At 33.2% G+C, this 23605-nt stretch overlaps 1 protein-coding gene across 3 annotated transcripts in view; it reads right to left on the bottom strand.

Moving 5' to 3' along the window:
• The window catches only part of LOC126825250 (ankyrin repeat and SAM domain-containing protein 1A), a 120037-nt gene that overhangs the window by 55222 nt on the left and 41210 nt on the right, over positions 1-23605 (bottom strand). Inside the window, exon 1 of one of the 3 annotated variants that reach the window (XM_050554823.2) lies at positions 21662-21889. The exons of 1 other annotated variant lie outside the window; for it this stretch is intronic. The gene's annotated coding sequence lies outside the window, so the exon portion shown is untranslated. Of the gene's footprint in view, positions 1-9492; positions 9730-21661; positions 21890-23605 lie in introns of those variants that run through there. One more of the 3 variants, XM_050554824.2, reaches the window with a different exon arrangement.

Raw genomic sequence — 23605 nt, 5'->3', positions numbered from 1 at the left:
GTACTCCAGTGATGAATGATAGCTCTGCTTTAATACAAAATAGTGTGTTGACTTGTAGAACAGCTCATTCAGCGTAGAAATGACTCAATGAGTTTAGCATAACTCCACTAGACTAGCAGAATAAAACATAAGAGTTATTTGTTTAGGTTGTCTAACCAATTATATCACAGAAACCATTTACATAAATTAAAACTATTTTCTACTATTTTATCAACATGTCTAGTTTTATTATGACATGGTAGATAATGTTTTAAAGGGCTAATCCCGATATTTATTGGAGAATAAAACTGCTTAATTTTGTGTTAAAATTCGTTAAAATCCTCTAGCTAAGGGCCGAGCAACTGACTCAATATTTGTGATAAGTTTTCAAGCAACTTAAACCCGCCAGTCTTCATATGGAAATGGAGGCCGATGTCCCAAGCTGTATTATGCAGTGTCTGGATAAAACCAGACTTTTCTTTTATAAAAATAATGTGTAGGTGAAATTTACCTTTCGTTATCAAGTAGAGCACATGGGTCATCCAATATATAGACCTCTCAAGGAACGGGAATCGATTATCAGGTCACCCAACGAAAACACTGCCCCGAAATCTTAAAAGGGTTACGTGTCCGGATAAGCAGTTTTGACGTTCAAGTCAAAACGGCTCAATATTTTGAGCTAGAATTTTGAGAGAAGGTAAATACACCATTCCTCTATATTTTGACGCTTAAATTTCATACGTACTCCGACTTTTATTTTTGAGACTCTCTTGAAATCGGGATAGTCCCTTTAAGCTTTGTGTCAATGAATTAATGGTGTCAGTAAAAGTTATAATGTCTTGATGTCCACTTGTAACTAAATCATTTTTTATTTTAACATTAAAAGAAATCATTGTATAACCAACAAGTTTCTTTCACAAAAGATATAATAATAAGTTCCATTGTAATGTCTAGATGTCCATGACATTATACATATACTTGTAACTAAATCTTTTTCATTTTAACATAAAACAAATCATTTTAAAACCAACAAGTTTTCTTTCACAAAAGATATAATAATAATTTCCATTCTTTGTTTTATATCAATCTGGTTAGGTCATTTATTTAAGGTCTCTATAATTGTCATTTGAAGAAATTTGAATTTTGAATTTCTTGCAAATCAGATGTCACGGTGGCGAAGTGGGTAAAACGCTGGCTCGCTAGTCTGGTGGTCGGCAAGACCGTGGATTTTGGGTGGGACGGACGAACCCTGGAACCTTTCATTACCAAACCAAAATAATAATTACGAACAGTTTAACCAGTGTTATTTCGATGAAAGCTGTAACTAGGGGTAATATGATGACGATATGGTAAAATTGACTACCTCCAATTAAAAGGAGGAGGATATCATGAAGATTAATTACGGGACATTCATGTGGACATAAACCTGAAAATCTGTCCTTGCGATCAAAATCATGGGGGGGGGGGGGACAGAGACCTATTCGTCCCCCGTCCCCCCCTAAATCCATGCCCATGGAGGTCGGGTGTTCAATCCCTGAATTGGCAGAGAAAGTTCATCGAGATTTTCCAAGAATGGTTCAATTCCATTCAGTATTTTAATCTACAAAGTTATGATGATATAAATGGTACAGCATGTATATTTCTCACAATCAGTATGACATAATCATGCAATAATCATGTCTAAAGGTTGAAAATTCAATATAATTTTAATACATGTCCCTTTAAAATTAAGAGTACTTTTTCTAGAGATAAAGCATCCATTTAAATTCTAACAGTTTTTTTAAATCTGATTAAATCAAAGCCAGAGGGTTATCTAGTGTTGGTATTTTGATTATATTATCTTAATTAAATGTTAAATAATAAATAAATCCGAGTATATATATATTAGCATGGATTAAGTCGTGAGAAATTCGATATCTTAGCGAAAAATGCAAATGATGCATTGCATCTTTACTGTAATTTTCAATGCCAATCACTCTTCATTTATGTAAGGCTATATCAGTACATACGTGTCGTGGAGTTGCATTTCAACTATGTAAATTCTGTCTGTAATTGACCAAGAATAACTATAAAATCATTACAATTTCTCCTAGCTGGATAATTTTCACTGGAAATGATCTAATCTTTTCACCTTCAAGTAAATTATATTTTGAGAAGATGTCAACTTTTCTCTTTCTATTTCATGCCTGTAACAACATTAGGCCGTCTGATGCAGACACTGAAACATTCCCAAAATAGAGTTCAGCAATTATCTATACAATTGGAAAATGATGGGGTATTCAAGATCGTCGACAACTTGAACGTCTGGAACTTAAATATTTAAGGATCGCGTTTAACTTATTCATGATAAAATGATTAAATCTCCAAAATTATCAAGCAATGTTTTTTGCACAAATATTGACCGGACACCCACTTTTCTTGACATTTTTTTGTTTTTTTTGTGCAAGGTTTAAGGTGTGCAGCCAAAGGATGCCATTATAAATAAACTAAAACGATCACTTCAAAAAATGATAGTGAGCCTTTAGAGAGAGAGAGAGAAAGTAAGAGAGAGAAAGTAAAAGAGTGAGCTAACTAGTGAGCCTTCAGATCATTCCTCATCAGAGGAATTCAAAGAATTTCAACCATAGCATGTTTTAATAAATAATTCATTATAGAAGTACGGACTGGTTATATAAGTAATTGTATTTGATTAATCAATATTTTGTATGTCATCTTCAAGCAAGATTCAGAACTAAAACGTTCTTAATGCAATATAACCTTTGGGATTTTCAAGCCATAAATCGTCGCTGAAGTGTCAAGAGGGTGTATCTATGAATTTCTAAAGATTAAGAAATAGAACCTTTTGCATTTCAAAATTTCCACAAATCAAGATACAACATTTGGACACATGATACCCAGAACAGTTCTAATTGGCGTAGAGATACACAGCTTAGAAAAAAGGACACAGCTTAGAAAAAAGAAATGTGCATATTAATTGGGAGATTTTAAAAATGCAAAAAAGTGTATTCGACTAATTTCCCGAGATACAGCTTTTTGACACTACATGCACACCGACGAAATGTGTGTTCAAGTGTGAAAAGCTTTCTTGTTTTTCTAAAAGATTTATCTCGGCCAAAATAAAGGATTTTACCATCATTTAACTCAAATAGACTAACAATTAAATAAATCTTTACAGCAAATCATACTTAATTCTGTCATCTTTAATTTCAAGTATATCTGTTTAAATCATTAGTTTCAATATCCTCCAGGGATTGTAATTCTTTTTGATTTAATTTATATTCGTCTAAACATCTAAAACATGTTCCTTTAAACGAAAGATCTTCATCAGACATGTTGTTTGTGCAGATGTGCAAATTGAATCAAGCATGCACTTGAAGAGTAAAAACAGGAGCGTTTACGTTCTACAGGAACTCAGTCACAGATCATCCATTTAATTAATTATGTCTACAATTAACCCCAAAAACCATCTCGAGATATGATGAGTACCAGAAGGCTGTGTTCACACGGTGATACATGCAGTTTAATGAAATGGGGTTTAATGTCCTACTGTTCTGCAACGACTGGGCTAATGAAGATGGGCATACACCACACAGTGTGCTATGAGGCAAATTTTACCCTGACAGCAGCATTTAAGGCCTACTCTTTATTTCGAATACCAAATATAAAGGGTTCTTTTAGGTGCATGCCAATGAGTACACAGGATCTCAATTTTTTCTTACATCTGAATGAGCAGAACAGTAGGACGTTAAACCCCATTTCATTTTATTTCATTTCATTTCGTATGTAAATGTAGATACTTTCAGTAAAAGTTGCTGCCATTTTTCGAACAAATATCTGACTTGACATGGCCGAATCCATATTAAAATGTACTCAAATAGATGATTTAACATGTAATTAAGAAAAGAAAATCAAAATATGAATGGTAGAATCTCCTGGCATGAATTCCATGGCCTGTCAAAAGATTTTACTGTCTTGTGTATGTCGTCTGCAGAGAGAGAGAGAGAAATGGGGTTTAACGTCCACTTGGCACAAACTAGGTCATTTCGGGACTAACACATGGTTCAATTTTATTTCAATAATTCGCTTGCGCGTAGGGGTCTTTAGCAGTGGGAGGAAACCGGAGGACCCGGAGAAAACCCAGGAGGTTGGACAGGCGACACTACTCCTTGTCACATACAACCGGGGATTCAAAACCCTGCCAGCTGACTAAATGACAGACTGTCTGAAGAGGATACCGAATGTTGTGATATATTCAATTCATCATATCTTTGTAAGTACTGAATGAAACTGAACCACTTTTGACAGATATTCCTTTTAGACATTCAAGTTTAACAATATTGTAGTAATCCAGGGATTCAGACTCCTCTAAGATCTCAAGCGCACACAAGGTGTTTCTTGCATGATTATGTTAGCTCAGAACAGCAGCACCACAAAAGTATTAATCCATTTCGTCTGCTACCAAAATCCAAATAATCCTGTCAGTCAGTGCAAACATCAACTTTGATTTGAACCTATTTACCTCAAATATAAAATCAATGTCAACAAAGTTCATCCTAAACTATATCAACTGGAGTACAATCTATATTAAAGATACATTATAGGAAATTAAATAAAGAGCTGGCAGTTCTCACTTTAATAGTTGAAAACTAGATAATGTAAAAGGAATATGCTGAACATTTCTGTCAAATTGCTTCACTCTTAGCCAAGAAAACTTTATTTTAAAATCACTGTAGCCTTGATTGTCACTGTTAACACTGTCTCAAAATTAACCATTTTTGTGTTTAATCATTAAGGAGCGTTGAATGAACAGCAACTCGGATACAGCCTCATCCTATCATGGGAGGCAATTGGTCTTTCATAACGATCCAATGGAGACAGACCACATATTGGGAAATAATTGTTAGTCTGCCTCTCTATGATTCCTGGTAACAAATTGAGTTATTGCTCGTCTGCTTTGAGGGGAAATTGTGACTGACAGCTGCCTACTTTTATTTCGAATTCCAACTGTCAAGGGTTCTTTTACGTGTATAGCAACACCTAAGTGGGGGGTGTCTGTTTTCCATCCCATCTGAACGACTAGACTAGACACTGTCCTTCCCAGGCCCTCCATCTTGGATCACACTGACACAGGGCAACTATGCTAGAAAATCCAAAGGACTAATCTCAGCCAACTCTGGGATTGAACCCCAGACCTCCTGGTTAGCAAAAGCCAGCACCTTATTCACTGAGCCACTACGCCTCACCAGTTTTCACTATTAGACTTGAATCCAGCCAACATTGGAATTGAACCTCAGAACTCCTGGTTAGGCAAGAGCCAGTGCCTTTTCCACAGAGCCACTGTGTCTCCCTAGTTTTCACTAATAGACTTGAACAATAAAGTAAGTAGAACAACAAGTTGTTTTTTTCAAGCAGATGGTAATAATTACTCATTTTATTTAGTGTGGACCGATTGGAAGTGTGTAATTGGGTGTACTCATGGTGAACTACTTCACATTTTCCTGTTGAATGATTTCAGAACTAGTTCATACTCTAGTTCCTGGTTTGTGGTAGGCAGTCACTTAGTTAAAGTCACAGCCACTCACATAATCATTTAAACAAATTACGGCTTCAATTGGTATCCAAAGTTTAAGACTCTGAGCCTGATTGCAAACCAGAATATTGCGAAAGTTGAATCTATAATATGATTATCAGTCCAAATTTAGTGAACCAAATTGACGGGTCTGTTTTTAATGTGATTAAATCCTAGCCAGAAGGTTATCTAGTGTTGTTATTTTGATTTTGTTTTCTTAATTAAATGTTAAATAATCTGAGGACATATTAGTGTGTATTAAGCTGTGAGAAATTTGATATTTTCCGGAAAAATGCAAATCATGCATCAATACTATAACTTTATATTCAAAGATCTTTCAGGTAATTTGCCTCTACGAGTAATAATCCATTTCATGTGATATGTAAATTATAATCCTGTCAGTATTTAGAGAGGAGAATTTACTTCATAGGTAAATTATCCTTCCAGTATATTATTCAACTTCTAGGATCATATACTTTAAAGTTAATACTTGCAATTTATACCAAAAAATCCTAATACATTTGATCAAAACTTCCTGATTTTGGTAGAACTGAATCATTTAATCTCACCATGATTTACATTTACGGCTGTCATTTCAGACATCTTAATCATAGGACTGCTTCACATACAAACAAACTCAGGAATAAAATCAAAATATGTTATGAAATGAGTCCAGAAATTCAGTTTGTGAGATTTTGTACCATGTTAAATCACAAAAAAACTTTTAATTGGTGGATTTCTGTAGATCTGTTTATAAATCAAACTTTCCTTTCCCTTTAAATTCCAGTTCCTGTATTTCATCCAACCATGGTTAATGTTTTTAATCCTTCTATTACTAACATCAAAACTCATGCTTGTCATTTCTGACATGTTAATCATACTGGTAGTTCCCATACCAACCGGACAGCTGTAATCTTCAAGAATAGGGAAAAGTTTGTTTTTGAGGACTAAATGTTGACTTGAGATAAGATAAAATTTAGAAACTGGCAAATATTTTCTCTTTCCATTTTCAGAATTCTATTGTAGAACTAGGAACCATTATAATTATTTGGGTCACATCAGAAAAATCATTGTTAAAAACTGTTTCTTGAATAACAGACAGTTGTATATACCTGGCCCCAAGTTCACAAAGCATTCTCAGACTTAAGTTAAGAATTTACTCAAAATTGTTGGACTTATTTTAACTAAAATATAGCCCTTTATAAAACTTTTGTTGTTTTAATGCATCAAATACATCAATAAGAAAATATGTGCAAAGTTTTGTGTTTCTGGGTCAAAGATATTTCTCATAAACAGTGATTGAAAGTTGAGCAAATTCTTAACTTAAGTCTGAGAATGCTTTATTAACTCAAGAGAAAGAGAGAAATGGGGTTTAACATCCACTCGACACAAACTAGGTCATTTCGGGACTAACACATGGTTCAATTTTATTTCAATAATTCACTTGCCCGTATGGGTCTTTAGCAGTTGGAGGAAACCTGCTGACCATTCGGCCATCCAACCCCCCATTAACTTTATAAATAATTTAACAGTAAATAACAATCCTATAAAGAATGTTCCCGTTTTCATTCATCTTATTTATTCCATTGATTTGATAAGGACTAAAAGTCTTCAAGTGGTGTTTTACAAATATGAATAGATACACTACATGCAAAATTATGGTTACATTATAACCATTGAACCGGAACCATGACACAGTTTATACTTCTGATTACAACAGACAATTTCGGTAAAAATAAACGATTCGGCTAGTGTCTCCCTCTTAAACGTGCATTTATGTAAGAGCTAAATAAGCCTATTGCAGGACTTTCTTTGGGCCTTAAAATTTTGTATAAATTATTTAGACATTTATTAACAAAACAAGACCATAAGCAACTCTCGATGGCATCGGATACTCAAGATTTTAAATGGATTAGAATGATTCGCCATTTAAAAATTTAATTCAAAAATGGAAAGCGAGGCTAAGCCTCGAATATACCAGTGACCTGGTTACCACAATGCACACATCTTGTCAAAACTACAAACCGTGATAACTTGGCTCAGGTTGAAGTAATTTGAATGAAATTTTCAACATTTTCATTTTACATTATCTATTTTTGAGCTATTATAACAAGAATGGTCAGCTCTTTATCTGAATCTTACATAATGTATCTTTAAGCCAGAGTTACATAAATGTTTGTTGATTGGGTAGAGTATGTGCATCTATTCATAATAATATTGTAATTCACATAAGACTATATTATCATAAATGTTTGTTATTTTGGTAGAGTAGGTACATTTATTCATAATAATACTGTAATTCACAATAGACTATATTATCATTTATTCAATATAATACTGTAATTCATATGAGCCTATTTTAAATAAATGCATAAACAAAATATACGTGCTCAACTATACAAGTTTATTCTTCCAGAAAAATATCACCCTAATCTTCAAGTAATAAGACCACCCAACATTATTGTGAAACCATGTGAATAGAATATGTATGAACATAAAATCTTTAATAGTGTTTTTAATTATCCATAGCCGGGGCGGGTCCAGGAAATTTTACAGGAGGGGGTTTGCCAGATTCCTGTTAAGGAAATTTGACACTTGACAATGCATGATGCCATCATTGTCGTCAAATTACGTAGGCATACATACACACTGAGCTTTTTAAAGAGAAGGGGGGTTGGATGGCTGAATGGTTAGCGTGCGCGCGCTGTATCATAAAGTCTGCCATTGAGTCGACTGGCGTGGTTTCGAATCCCCGGTTGTACGTGGCAAGGAGTAGGGTCGCCTGTCCAACCTCATGGGTTTTCTCCGGGTCCTCCCACTGCTAAAGACCCTACGCGCAAGCGAATTATGTAAATAAAATTAAACCACATGTTGGTCCCGAAATGACCTAGTTTGTGTCGAGTGGACGTTAAACCCCATTTCTCTCTCTCTCTTTTAAAGAGAAAATTCCAATGTATGACAGTCTTGACAAGAGTTAACATATAAAAAAATGAAATTTGGAAACTGTTGCCAGAAAAAGACTAACTCAATGATTATCTTAAGTTTATTTCCGTTAAGATGGAAGCATTTAGGATTATCTTACCTTTCCTTTTCGTTTCTTACAAATCTAACACTTCACAAAGTTAGGATTTTTCTGGCAATTCACCTCTGGTAGGTAAAATTTAGTTTAACTGGTCTTGAAATAATGTCAGTAACAACTCTGATGCCATTTTATTAATAGCCGCGGTTACTCAGTGAGTAAGACGTTGGCTTGGTAACCTGGAGGCCCCATGTTAAATCATGGTCATATAGTCGTTCGGTTGGGACAAAAAACCGAGCTTCTGTGTACACATTGGCATATATGTAAAAAAAAAACTTTCATTATCCCAGTTGGGAGTAAAACAGTAGGACATTAAACCTCATTTCATTTCATTTCTTTCATTAAGTCTGTAACTATGAATACATAATATTTAATTTACTCTAGTGAATAAATTTAAAATAAAAGGAAAGTGCCTAAAATGCATCTTGGATTAAAACAACTCTACTTCTAATGAAGTGAAATGGAATGTCCTACTGTTCTGCTCAGACTGGGCTAATAAAGACTGTCTACTTTTAATACAGTCATGTCAAGTTCGTTGCTTGGAGAATATTACCTATACGTTTTTAATTTTATCCCTAACCGTATCACTGAGATCTGATCTTGGATCCACTGTTCAGGGATTCTTCAAGCCATAAGCTGTACTTTCAGTAAGGAGTTCATTCGTCACGTCACCGTCTTCGGTCGGTCCTGGCGTTTAACGTCCACTTCCACCAAGGGTGATATCATAGACAAATCCATCTTGGATTTGATTTTTAAAAATTTAAAATAAAATGTGATAGTGACAAATATTCCCTCAAAAAATACACATGGAGAATATTTCATAAATCGAGTATAATCAAAACAATTATAGACAACATGTACTTACATTTGTTGACAGTCCTGAGTAACAAGTTATTATACCAATTACAGATCGGCAATAATTACTCATTAAATAAGGATATGAATAATCACCACTTTACTCCGATTTATTATAATAACACCACAAAAGCGATAAAACTTCCACTTTGTGACCGACACTCCACTATTCACCGGAACTCACATCTTTTAAACCATGTGCTTCAATTTACACACACTATTTTACAAACTCGCACGACACAGTGAAAGCCACCAAAAACAAACTTCACCACATTTTTTTTTTGTATCTTTTCAGTCAATAAATTTCTGGCACTACAAAATGATTGAAGACTTGGCTGCAAAACCTTGCACAAATATTGTGGGCATGTTGATCAAATGTTAAAGGTCATAGGTTAATGCTGTGTGTCAGCAGGTCAAAGTTTAATGCTGGAGTTTTCTGATTTGATCCAGTCAAGTTCTTTATGGTTTTTGTCTTTAAAGGGAGTCATCACAGTTTTTCAAGTTCTAATTAGTTTTTGTCATAAATTCTTTTCTTAAAACGTTTGTGAGTACTGATACTGATGAAATCGTGGCGAGTTGATTAGCTCTAAATATTAAGTTTTTTTCATGTACAATTTAAATTCTAAAACAATTTCTTAAATTATTTTTTAAAAAAAACAATATATGTGTTGGAAGTATATGTGAGTAAAAAATATTTCCTATTTAGTGTAAATGGGTACATAAAAACGTACATGAAGGCGTAAAATGAGTAAAAGGCACCAATTCTGTCCAGACCAGTTTGTGATACAACATCCAATGTGAGTAATGCATGTGTTATTGACAACGTACCATGTGATGTCACTCATATATAGACTTTAAATCGTTGAAAATCAATAGGCTTAATCGTCTCATGATCTTAAACACTGTATATAAAATTTAAAGTCAATCAGATATTAACTTTAGCCCGTAAAAAAGCGTAGAGTGTCAATACTGCCATGACCTTCAAGGTCAGTCATCTTGGACAGAGTTAAAAGAAGGCTTTCATATTACCACTGGGAAACAGATTGAACTTATAACTAATAGGGTAACACTAGTTTAAACATGCATTTTAGAAGCCAAAAGATCACAAAATACATAAATACTTTCATTTTCAGCCAATAAAAAAGTTACAATCTCAGAATAGCGCAGGAGAAAAAAAAATCTTGAGAATCATGCTTTAGAACATTGGTGAAGTTAACCTATGGAAATGTCAGGCCCCAGAAGAATAGAAATAAATGGTAATACCTCTTGAGAATTAGCAGGAATTGTAACATATGTTATATTTTAAAGTGTAATAAAGCAACAGATAATAACGGTGTTGATTACCTGTATATAAAGATTACACAAACACCTTATCACGTCTGACACCCATAAAAACTTAGGCCACAACAAATTACATTTTCTGTTCTTCTGGGAATTCATGTAAAAATTTTGCTTTTTATTTCTTTAAGAAAAAGACTAATTTTAAACCCAAAAGATCTTGCTTGCACGGTTCAAAAGCTTTTAGTTCCAAATTTGTAAGTTTTGAAATCTTAAAATAGGCCACTTTCATGTGATTCACGTGGCTATTTGTTTATCAAGACGCCAAACTGAAAATTAAATTGGTTTGGCTTTACATATATCCACAATCCTTCACATTAACATTTCTGTGGCAACCATCACCATCATTTATATTCTTTTCAAAATAAAAACTCAATTCACACCAAAATCTAGACATATATTTGAAGTTATTCTCGTGTGATGCATATTTGACATCTTTCCAATTTATAACATGGATATATAGCTCAATCAATTTGAAAACATCTGTTATATCTGTCATAATTCCTTCCTACATGTTTTCTAATATTTTCTCAGCATATTCGCACCTACATTAAACATACATTATTCAAGAGATAAATCTGTCTATTGCAGGTCTTTCTTTAGGCCTGAAATGTTATCTAAATTATTAATTAGACATTTATTAACAAAACAAGACCATAATCAACCCTCAATGGCATCTGATACTCAAGATTTTAACTAGATTAGAATGGTTTGCTATTTAAAAATTTAATTTAAAAATGAGAAAGCAAGGCTAAGTCTAGAATATATACCAGTGCCTTGGTTACCACAATGCACACATCTTGTCAAAACTGCAGTCATAACTTGGCCCAGAATGAAGTCATTTGAATGAAATTTTTAATATTTTCATTTTACATCATCTTTTTTTGAGCAAGAATTGTCAGCTCTTTATCTAAATCTTACATTATGTATCTTTAAAGGAGATATAGAGAGAAATGGGGTTTAACGACCACTCGAGACACAAACTAGGTCATTTCGGGACTAACACATGGTTCAATTTTATTTCAATAATTCGTTTGCACCTAGGGGTCTTTAGCAGTGGGAGGAAACTGGAGGACCTGGAGAAAACCCACAAGGTTGGACAGGCGACCCTACTTCTTGTCACATACAACTGGGGAATCGAAACCACACTAGTTGACTCAATGACAGACCGTATGATACAGCACGCATGTGCTAACCACTCAGCCCCCCCCCCATCTTTAAAGGAATAATCCCAGATATATATTCAGTACATAGAACTAGATAATTCTCAGTCTTAATTAAGCTTTGTGATTCAAATGTCTAGTTGTCAGATGGAGTTGGATAGAAGCTTCTTGAATGGCAATCACTTTGAGTCTGGATGAGCATGTCTGTAACTCAGACATACTTTTTCTTAATTATTTTCCAAAAAAGTACTAGAATTTTGCTGAATATTGCTATCTTTTGGTTTTGGCAGGCTTATAAATGGTATCAAATAGTCACATTTATCAGGTCACTCAACAAAAAAATATATGAGGATGAGTGACCTATGAACTGCTCTGACCATCATTTCCAAACAACTCAATTGCAATATTCAGAGCTGAAACTTTCAGACACTGTATTTAGGCTATTTCTTTCCATTTTGACATTTAATTTATTTACACACAGACTCAGTGAAAACAGGGTAATCGCCTTTAATATGAAGTACATTAATTTCAACAGCAAATCATAAGATTCATGATTCAAATAGACATAATTCATAGTAAATCTGGTAGCAAATGATATAATTATACAAGCTGTCCACCGATGATGGTCCAATCCAAAACTCTTGTAAAGGTAATTTTTACTTCAATATGTTTACATTCATATTTCATGTGGCATATAGCAGATATTGTGACTTGTGCTGGTATTAAACAATATTTTTCTATGGGTTATATTCCTGATTGTTTTTAAATTTGAGTGAAGTCTGTATCACAACAGGCCTGGGACTGTACAGCACAGTGGATGCTTATGGCTAGCCCCTGGATCCATTCACTTAATCTGATATTTTCGTTTGTGATTTCTGCGTATTGTGTCTTGTCTGTAGATTTGTTTTGTGTAAATTGTGTGTGATGCAGTCCCCCTGCATTTACTATTAAGTGTCCATATGTAACAGAATTTGTTTGGCAAAAATCTTGTATGGCCTATAAACCAACCTTTAAAGCAATATATATAACAGAAAGAATTTTAATGTTTGGGTCCCTACATTTCCACACCTACCATGTATACAAAAAACATACAAAGCTCTCAAATATAAAAAGTGTATATGTGTAAATTATATTTACATTAGACATCTTATCAATGGCTACCATACAAGGGCCATTGTACTGGAACTTGTTTGGTTAAACGATCAAAGTAAAATATGGGAGTCAGGCATCAAAGAAAGTCTGATATCTGACCAGCAAATTATTTTCCATATTGCTTCCATCTGACACTTCTAGTATAATAGTAGAATAATCACACAGTGTGGAATCATCAGGACTCAGACAAGTAATTCTCTCCCCCACTGACTTCAATGTTAAATCCTTGATATTTCTTGGTCTATAAATTTTTTTTTGAACATTCCGATAATCTTGATCTTTATAACCACAAAGAGTCAAATATGTCACAATCATCTGATAGAAATATTGAGAGGGTTTGACCATATTTATTCTTTGCTATAGGCCAGGTCAAAGGAATCTGTGACAGTGACATCATTTTAGTAGGCGATCACCTTAATTCATGTCTGTTTACTTACTTCCTGATCCTTTCACCCCAAATCATAAACATTCACCAAAACCTGGCAGAAAATGGAAATTTAAACAATCTTCTTCGATTGTAGATCAAAATTCCTAATTCCTATGCATAAGCCGATAAAAAGGGAGTAAGAGAGGATTGCTATAGATAGAGGAACTACAAATCGTGGGTACCGAGATAAGGGAACTAATTACTAGTCTGAATCCATAACTCACTAAAAATGGCTGCTCACTGTGCCCGAGAGATGGCAAAAGTCTGGTCTGGGATCAAAGAAAGCTAAGATATCTGACCAACAAATTATTGTCCATATTGCTTCCATCTGTCATTGTAAGTATATAATAGATGGGAGGTGTGATAATCATCTAGACACAGTCAGTGGTGAAAGATGATAGACATTATAACTGACAGATTTATTTCAACACTTTCTTAACTTATTCTCTCTATTGCTACTGGGAATAATGGCATAGATAAGACAGGAAATATTTCATAAAGTGCTTAGGCTTTTGCTTCTAACTCACTGGTGATGAAGAATTTTAACAGATTTATTTCAATAGTTCCTGCCGGTCTCTTCAAGACACCTACTAATGGAATAGATAAGACAGGAATTCAAATGAAAGGAAATATATTTAAAGGTCCTGTCATTATTGACGCCCGGCCTTCATGTAAATATTGATATAGCAGAATTACTATGATAGATTGGCAATGACTATGATAATAAAATATTGTGCTATGATGGAAATTTGGCCAAGACACTTACCCTTAATCAAATTCCTCCCACCCTTGGAAATTTTTTGGAAATTGCTGTATCCTAAAGTCATTATCTAGTATATCAGCGGGAATATACATACTAGATATACCTACTCTGGAAGGCTGAAATAGTATCATTATATTAGTGTCTAGATACTTTACAGGTATACTTCATCAACAGCATTAAACAGATCTAAATACATGACACCTTGAACATATCAATCTGTCATTAAACCAGTCTTCATTAATACAGGTGAAATATACATAGATATCTACTGATATGTTGAATATTCTCCAGGTACCAATAAACTCCTGAATATCATTCAGCGCTAGTATCTATAGACCCTATATAGTTCATCAGTGCCAGACATTTAATACATATCCAGCAGAAAGTTTAAAATGCCTGGTATTATTTCATCGGTGCTGGACATTTTGTCAGCTACAACCAAAACCAATATTTTCAGGCTTGATGCCGAGTGATCTCCAGTGTATTATACCAATAACCCCCTGCTACTTTTACAAATAAATATACTATTACTTACAGAATTAATATACTATATTTGTTTTCTCATACCTCTAGTTTAACCTTAAAAATAAATATCCATTAGAAAACCAAGTAAGCTTATATTTCATTCTTTTCTTACTTGATAGCTTTGAAATTTCTTATTAATGCGTTGTGTCAATCGTAAAATATTCATTTTATTCCCTTTCTAGAAATATCCTGGTTTTGTTTCATTATATCATAGCTTGACAAAATCTGATGAATACAGAACATAAAATACCAATGGAAATTTTCATAAATACTCCTTAAAATATTTCTCGATTTTCTTGACTTTAGTGAGCATTTTACAATTTGTAATTTTAAGGATTAATTTGAGTACGAAAATATTATCCACTTTCCTTTGGTTTCTGTACAGAGGGCTTTAGGCAATTGGTAAAATCTTTTTTGGGGAGGTGGGGGGGTGGGGAAGCTATATTGACTACTGTACTTTAAGTGAAAATGTATATATTTAAATAGAGAGAGAGAGAGAAAAGGGGTTTAACGTCCACTCGACACAAACTAGGTCATTTCGGGACTAACACATGGTTCAATTTTATTTCAATAATTTGCATGCGCGTAGGGGTTTTTAGCAGTGGGAGGAAACCGGAGGACCCAGAGGAAACCCACGAGGTTGGACAGGTATATTTAAACAAAAGGAGAGGGAATTGCAGCTAATAATTCTCTACACCCGTATGGTTGGTATTTATGCCACAGAGACCTCGATGCCCTACTCTATCTATACGGAATAGGGATAAAGTGAAAAACCCTATTTTTTGCATAGTCCTTCCACAGGTTGGGGTGGGATGGGGATGGGGGACAAAATTTGTTTTGCTCAAACAGATAAAAATTCTCATGGCAGCCCCGAATATATATGAATTAAACATGAATAGATTTACATGAAATTTATGTTTGGTGTATCAAAATGGAACACATTTAAGCACATACCATTTTTAAGCATTTACCTTACGTGCTCTTTAACTTTATTAAAAGGAGATTAGATATGTTTATTAGGTGATAAAACACAGAGAACACCTATAAGCACATACCATTTTTAAGCGTTTACCTTATGTGCTCTTTAACTTTATTAAAACGAGATTATGTTTGGTGTATTAAAACGCAACACCTTTAAGCACATACCATTTTTAAGCGTTTACCTTACATGCTCTTTAACTTTATTAAAATGCAACACCTTTAAGCACATACCAATTTTAAGCGTTTACCTTACATGCTCTTTAACTTTATTAAAAGGAGATTAGATATGTTTATTAGGTGATAAAACACAGAGAACAATTCAAGTATAAACTGATTTACTGTAGTTTGATTCAATTATACTCCTACACATAGCAGCAGTTAACAGATTTAACAGATTTAACATATTTAACAAAACTTAAACTTTTTACATTTCAAGAATTTCAGGAATTTCTGTGAGAGATTAGTTTAGGAATGGCTGAAATCAATAAAACACTCCTAAATTTTATTACGGAGTTGTTGAAATAAAATCATTATGATATCAACCAAATAAGCACACATGCTGAAGTCTTGATGCCGATACTCTGGTTTTCTCAATTGTTCTTAGCATTCCTGAAATCAACTCCACTTAACTATTTAAAACCAATCAACTCTTAATTTTATCTCCATATAATACCCTGTTCAGACGCTTATTTTTAAACCAGTTCAAAATCGCTCGGGTTTTTAAGACAGGATCGTGTTGCATTCACATGTACTATAAGCCAAACCAGTTTAACTATTCTGACCTCATGGGTAGCTTCATATTCTTTATTGGTTCTCGCACGCTTTCGATAACACTGGCACTGCCTGACCCCAATATTTCCCAAGGAATGTAACTTACTGCGCATGCTCAAAACGAACTGGAGCCGGGGTTTTTAAGCCAACCCGTTCAGACGGCCAAGATGAACCAGTATAAAATAAAAAGCCTTCTCGAAGACAGGCCGCGAGCTAGGATTTTTAAACTGATTTATTAAGCCAACATTTGCATTCAGATCACAAAGTTAAACTGATTTAACGATCCCCATGGTTTTTAAACCAGTTCAAATTAAAGGTGCAATTTCATATTTTTATGTTATATTTTTAAAATTTATTAAAATAAAGCCTTAAAATAGATGGTATCTATAAACAGTCCTACCTTGTTAAAGAATAATCCTATTAATCCTATAATTCACTATTGCCAGTTGAGAAATTGGCAAAAATATCATTTTAACCTTCAAATTCAAACATTTGAAGATAGCTATTCCATGGGGGGGGGGGGAATAGAAAAACAAGGGAGGTAATTGTGTTATTATTTCCGGGGTCAAAGGATTTTTAAGTGAGAGAATAATATCTATGATCGTATAATAGTGAGTTGACAACCTATTGAGCAAAAGACATAGAAATAATTATGTTTTGACTTTCTTAGAAAATATGAAATTATCGCTTTAAGCATCTGAACAGGCTATAACTCTTCAAATCCACTCCAGTTAACTCCTAAAATAAACTCTAAGGGATGTTGTAATATGTGCAATATGATATGCTACATTAAATCTAAGAGTGATTATTAGAGATAGTATGGTAACATTGAACAGATGTTGTAATATGTGTTGTAATATAGTGCTATATGATATGCTACATTAAATATCTCATGTAAAAACAGCAACTCTCTTAAATAAACTCTTTGTTATCTAATCAACATGTGAAAGAGAAAACAGATACCTAATTCCCCTCTCTTGGTAAAACATATAACTACTAATATACCATTCTGTTTATCATCATTCCACATGAAGTAAGCTGGGGTATTTTTAGATTAAAGTATAGAATCTTTTATAACTTTTACACAAGTTCTAAATTTTTAACTTTGGGTTTACATTTCACACACTGATGCTCACATAATTTATTATTCATGCCTATAGGCGTATCAAGAAAGGGGTAACAGGAGTAATTACGCATACGCCCTTCCCCTTTTGAAATCTCCAAATATTTTCAAATTGATGGGTTTATTTTAGCAAAAAGAAGCAATTTTTCAGGCAAAAATGTGATATGCAGTGATATTTCTGGATAAATTCAAACACAATTTTTATAGCACTCCTATTCATGTCAAAACATAATTTATAGCTTAATCTCACTCTTAAGATAACATATAGATAAAAAGCCTTCTTCTATTGACACGACTCTGAATCAAACATAATATAATCCAAAATTTAAATGAAAATTTTGTTGACAAAAGTTCACAAGATTGCAAAGCAATCATAAAAAACTGACATATATATCAATCCATGACTTCAAAACTCATTCAAATTTTTTTTTTATTTACTCAAAAAGTAATCCTTTCCCGTTTATAAAGTTTCTATAAAAATCTAAATTCAATTATTCAAGATTAAATTGAAGTATCAGTATATAAACTGAAATTGATAACATTAGTTCACAGGGTACTGTTACACTATACTGTACATAAACGATCAGGTTCAAATTGAACATGAATCTAATTATTGGGCATGTTCTACTGTGGGTACATATAATTATAAACACATGAAGGTCATCGAATATCTAATATGATGATGAACATTTATCAGGTGCAGCAGTTTCCATTTATCAGTCAAGACCTTATTAAACAAGAGAGTCAAAACATTATTAAGTGCCCTTGGCAGTTGGAATTCGATATAAAAGTAGGCGATAGTGCCGCTGCCCGGGCAAAATTTCCCTCATAGCACACTGTATGGCGTATGCCAGTCTTCATTAGCCCAGTTTAGGAGCAGAACAGTAGGACGTTAAACCCCATTTCATTTCATTTCATTATTAAGTGTGATCATTGATCAAGAGTCATAACTCTGGTAGTACCGGTATGTATTGGAAATCGTAGAAAATCAATAGGCTTCTTTGACACATGACCTTAAACACTATTAAACCAGCCTTGATGTCACATAGACACAGACTTACCAGACATGTATCAAATCATATTAAGCTATCCTTGAAAACAAATAGACACAGACTTAACAGTCACTCAAGGCATGTATCAAATCATTATTAAACCAGCCTTGATATCAAATAGACACTGATTTACCATGACTCTTTGACACATGTATCGAATTCTATTAAAACACTCTAAGTAGTCTATTAGTATTCAAGTGGATGTAAATATAACCAGTGATAAAGTTAATAACAGTAAATAAAGTACTGAAGATCATTTATGTACATATTCTCACTGATGATTGAATATCAAAGAACGTACTCTCAAGTGGTGTAAACTTTCATCCAAATAATTTTCTATTATATGTAATTATATTATCACTTCAGTTGAATTATATGTATGAAGTGTAGGCTACTTGATGTAACCACCTTTTTAATATTAAACATCACAAGCAAATTTAAAACTCATCACACACATACAATACAATGTCTAAAACTCTTTTGTCAAAAATCTATTTGATGTTCTACTTTTCCAAATTTTAGACGCATATTTTATGTACATTATAATATCAATATTTAGAGATGACAAATGGGTCATTATTTCTGGAATATTATTAAATAATACATAGAATACAACATCGAAAACTCTATTGTCAAGAACTTATTTGCTGTTCTACTTTCCCAAATTTTAAACGCATATTTTATGTACATTTTAATATCAATATTAAGAGATCCGCATAAATTAGAAATGGGTCATTATTTCTGGTATACTATTACAAAATACATAGAATACAACATCGAAAACTTTATTGTCAAGAACTCATTTGATGTTCTATTTTCCGAAATTTTAAATGCATATTTTATGTACATTTTAATATAAATATTTAGAGACCACAAATGGTTATAATATCTGGTATATTATTAAAAAAGACACACAATACAATGTCTAAAAGTCTATTGTCAAGAACCTATTTGGTGTTCTACATTTCAGTACATTTTAATATAAATATTAAGAGAGAAATGGGGTTTAATGTCCACTCGACACCAAACTGGTCATTTTGGGACTAAAATATGGTTCAATTTTATTTCAATAATTCCATTGCATGTGGGTATATCTTTAGCAGTGGGAGGAACCCAGACAAAACCCATGTGTCTTGTCACATACAAGCTAGATAAATAATATGTAGAGATCTGCATAAAATAGAAATGGCCCATTATTTATGGTATATTATCAATTTACTTCCTATTCCGATGTAAGAATATACGAGAATAACGAGAAGGCCAATATGAAATATAATGCCCACCCTGTTTTGGGTATTCAGAGTTCTACAACTTTATTCAGTCATATACATGATATAACCATTTATATTACAGACTTGATCAGAGAAAATCAATTGTGAACAATTTCTGGATGATTTCCAAGAACAAGACTAATAGAACCAATTTGCTATTAACATGATTATTTCTGACTGTGCATGAATTTGGGCAATCTACTCTCAGCAAATTTGTCATTATGACTTGTCTGTTTATTCAGCTCTTTATCACCACAATTCTTATTTTTATATGAATAATATCTTGTAATATGTAGAGAGATAAAAACTTTCTTCTTTCATTGATATGAATTATTACTAGCCGAATGTATGGCTATAAAAACTATACTCTTTCATGCTTCATTCATAGCTGACTAGCCATTTCTTATTTACATGGAAAGATAATATTAAAGTAAATGAAAATCAAAACATTAACCTGGAATATACTGGTACTAGGTTTCCATGTCAAAAAAGAGAGAGAAAGAGAGAGATGGGGTTTAACATCCACTCGACACAAACTAGGTCATTTCGGGACTAAATGGTTCAATTTTATTTCAATAATTCGCTTGTGCATAGTGGTCTTTAGCAGTGGGAGGAAACCAGAGGACCAGGAGAAAACCTACAAGGATGGAGGGGCGACCCTACTCCTTGTCACGTACAACCGGGGAATCGAAACCACGCCAGTTGACTCACTGACAGACTTTATGATACTGCGTGCACGTGCAAACAATTCAGCCATCTACCCCCAACAATTTCGAAAGTCTAAAAATCACTGTTTTATTATTTTGTTATATTTGAATATGAAAAGAGGCAGTGACCCTTTAATTGTGTCACCATACTTCAACTCACTTCTATAATTAGATAATTTTCTCAATGAATCATTATCCAGCCATGAATACTGTAGTAATAGAATAAAATCCACACAGGCGCGGATCCGGGAGGGGGGCACTTAAAAATTCTAGTGATCCCCATCGTAAGTTGGCAGTCCCTGTGTCATGTTGTGTCCTTATGTCATTATGCGTCATTTTATGCCTACAAAGCATCTTCAGCTTCGCACTCCCAAGTTAGGGGCAGCACCCGGCCCCCCTTTTCTGAAAATCCTGTATCCGCCCCTGCCACATAAAATTCACTCAACGAGAAAAAATAACAAAATTTTACATTGATATATACATGTACTAGGCCTTCATGTCATGATGTCCAAAAATATTATTTTTATTGTTGTTGTTTATTAAAGATTTAACGTCCAATACATTAAATATGATATAATGGACGGGTCTATTTTTGTATTTTGTTTTATTTAAATATGAAAAGAAACTGTGTCACTGTTTCAATAGAATATGTAAAAAGCACACTTATTCAATAGCCTTCTCAAGTTATTATCAAGTCATATTGTATAAACAAAATAAAACTGACATAAAGTAGACTAATAAAACCAACTGTTTATGTGACATGTTTCAATTAATAATGAAACCTTTCGAATACATGACATCTTTCATTTAATAATAAACATGTAAGCTTGGTAACAACATAGTAAACTGGATGTCATTATTAAATAAATATAATCCATGGCTTCTTGACAATTATTAGAAACTTACCTAAACAGTTACAAAAATCCAACTAAAATTGAGTTAAAAGTTTCCAAATCAACACATGAGAATTATCCCACTGTTATGACACTATAATTAGAAAAGTATAGCTCCTGTAATACAATGAATGATATCAAACCCAAAGGAACAAAGGGCCAAAGATGGGATCACATTCACTATAGCTGTCAGCAGGCAGTCGGCTACCCAAACTAACAGTTTTTACATGAGTCACTATGGTAGCCCATTCACACCACTCTAACATCTGTTTGCATACAACTCAACAGTTAACAAAAGTGTTTGTTAACCACAGCAGTCTATTAATAATAAATGCTGTCAAAAACACAAGGAGTCAATTTGTTAAATTTTTTTTAACTGTGATATATCTGTCTGTATTGCATGTTTACATCATACTTACGCTGTAAAGAAACATTATATTATTATTTAATGTGGGAAAATCTTGCTATATTGTACTGTACACACTTTATCTACAGTATTTGATTCACATCGTTTATATCAGGGTTTCTGCTTCAAAATTTTACCTGTCACTTATTTTATACCTGTCAGAGTTAACACATAGACTTCAAGTATAAATGTTGCTTATGCATCATATTGTATTTTAAGTAATATTTTTGATTTATTTAACATCAATTTTGATACGCTGGAGCTCGGCAAAACATTAAAAATCTAAATTATTTTTGGACCCAATTTTCTTTAGATTGTGTTTAGTCTTAAACTCTATACTATATCCAACGTAAATTCTGATATACTGCAGCTTTTCAAAACATTACAGATATTCTGGATATATTTTTCAAGAAAAACTTTAAATATATACATTAAAAACTGTAACTTTAATAAAAAAAAAATATTTATAGCTGAATGCAATAATACAATGTATCATACATAAACTTATTGTTAAATATACTATATATATCACCTTCAGGCAATATTATTATATCTTTATTACAGGATTTAAATAATAAAATATACTGAAATAATATCTGAAACAGTAAAAAAAAAAGAAGAAAAGACAGAGAGGGAAAGAGAAAGGGAGATAGAGAGAGAGAGAAATGGGCTCTAATATCCACTCGACACAATCAAGGTCATTTCGGGACTATCATATGATTTTCAATTTTATTTCACTAATTCGCTTGCGCGTAGGGGTCTTTAGTAGTGGGAGGAAACCGAAGATTCCGGAGAAAACCCACAAGGTTGGATAGAATCTTATAAACACCATAACAAAATAAATAATATACTATTTGGCCTTTTTTTGAATTATGTATAGATTATCAAACTTTTTAGTTGTTATACTCAAAAAAAAGATAAGAGATAAAGCTCTAGAAAATGTTTTTCCATTTAAACTGGTGTGCTTTGATACAGTGAAGCAATCTTTCCACAACTAATAAATTATATTTTGAATACTTTCAAATATGCCGAGCGCATTTGCATTATCAGTTTAATCATACAAATCTGCAACACTTAGCAATCAGAGATTTCATAACTTGTACTTTTGCAATTAATGCGTTTCATGGAAAAAAGATGTGCAATATACAACAAACTACTGAAATCCAGAAAGCAAATCCATGCTCAAAAAATACAAAGACAAAATATATGCCCACAGCAGCTAAGTCATCAGAGCAGTCCACAAACGTTGTCACATCTGTAATATTATGCAGGTAATGTGAGCATTTGCAAGAAAATGATTATGGTTGACAACCTGTGCGGTAATTATCATAAATAATTCTATGTTGTTTTCAAACTAATGCTAAAACATTGATTATACAGAACTTGTACCAGTAGTTCGACAATCGCTTTAGCTTTTGGAAATTGCTGAAAATTAATAGGCTTCTTCATCTCATGAACATACACTTTGGGGAAGAGACAGACGGCAATATACGACCTCATTTCAGAGTGCGGGATATACAAATCACATTTCAGAGTGGGCATATAAAAATC

The sequence above is a fragment of the Patella vulgata genome, chromosome 6, assembly GCF_932274485.2.
Source record: "Patella vulgata chromosome 6, xgPatVulg1.2, whole genome shotgun sequence".
In the NCBI taxonomy this organism is placed as follows: Eukaryota; Metazoa; Mollusca; class Gastropoda; family Patellidae; genus Patella; species Patella vulgata.
The sequence above is the reverse complement of the archived record's forward strand: the minus strand, read 5'-3'. Positions and strand labels throughout refer to the sequence as shown.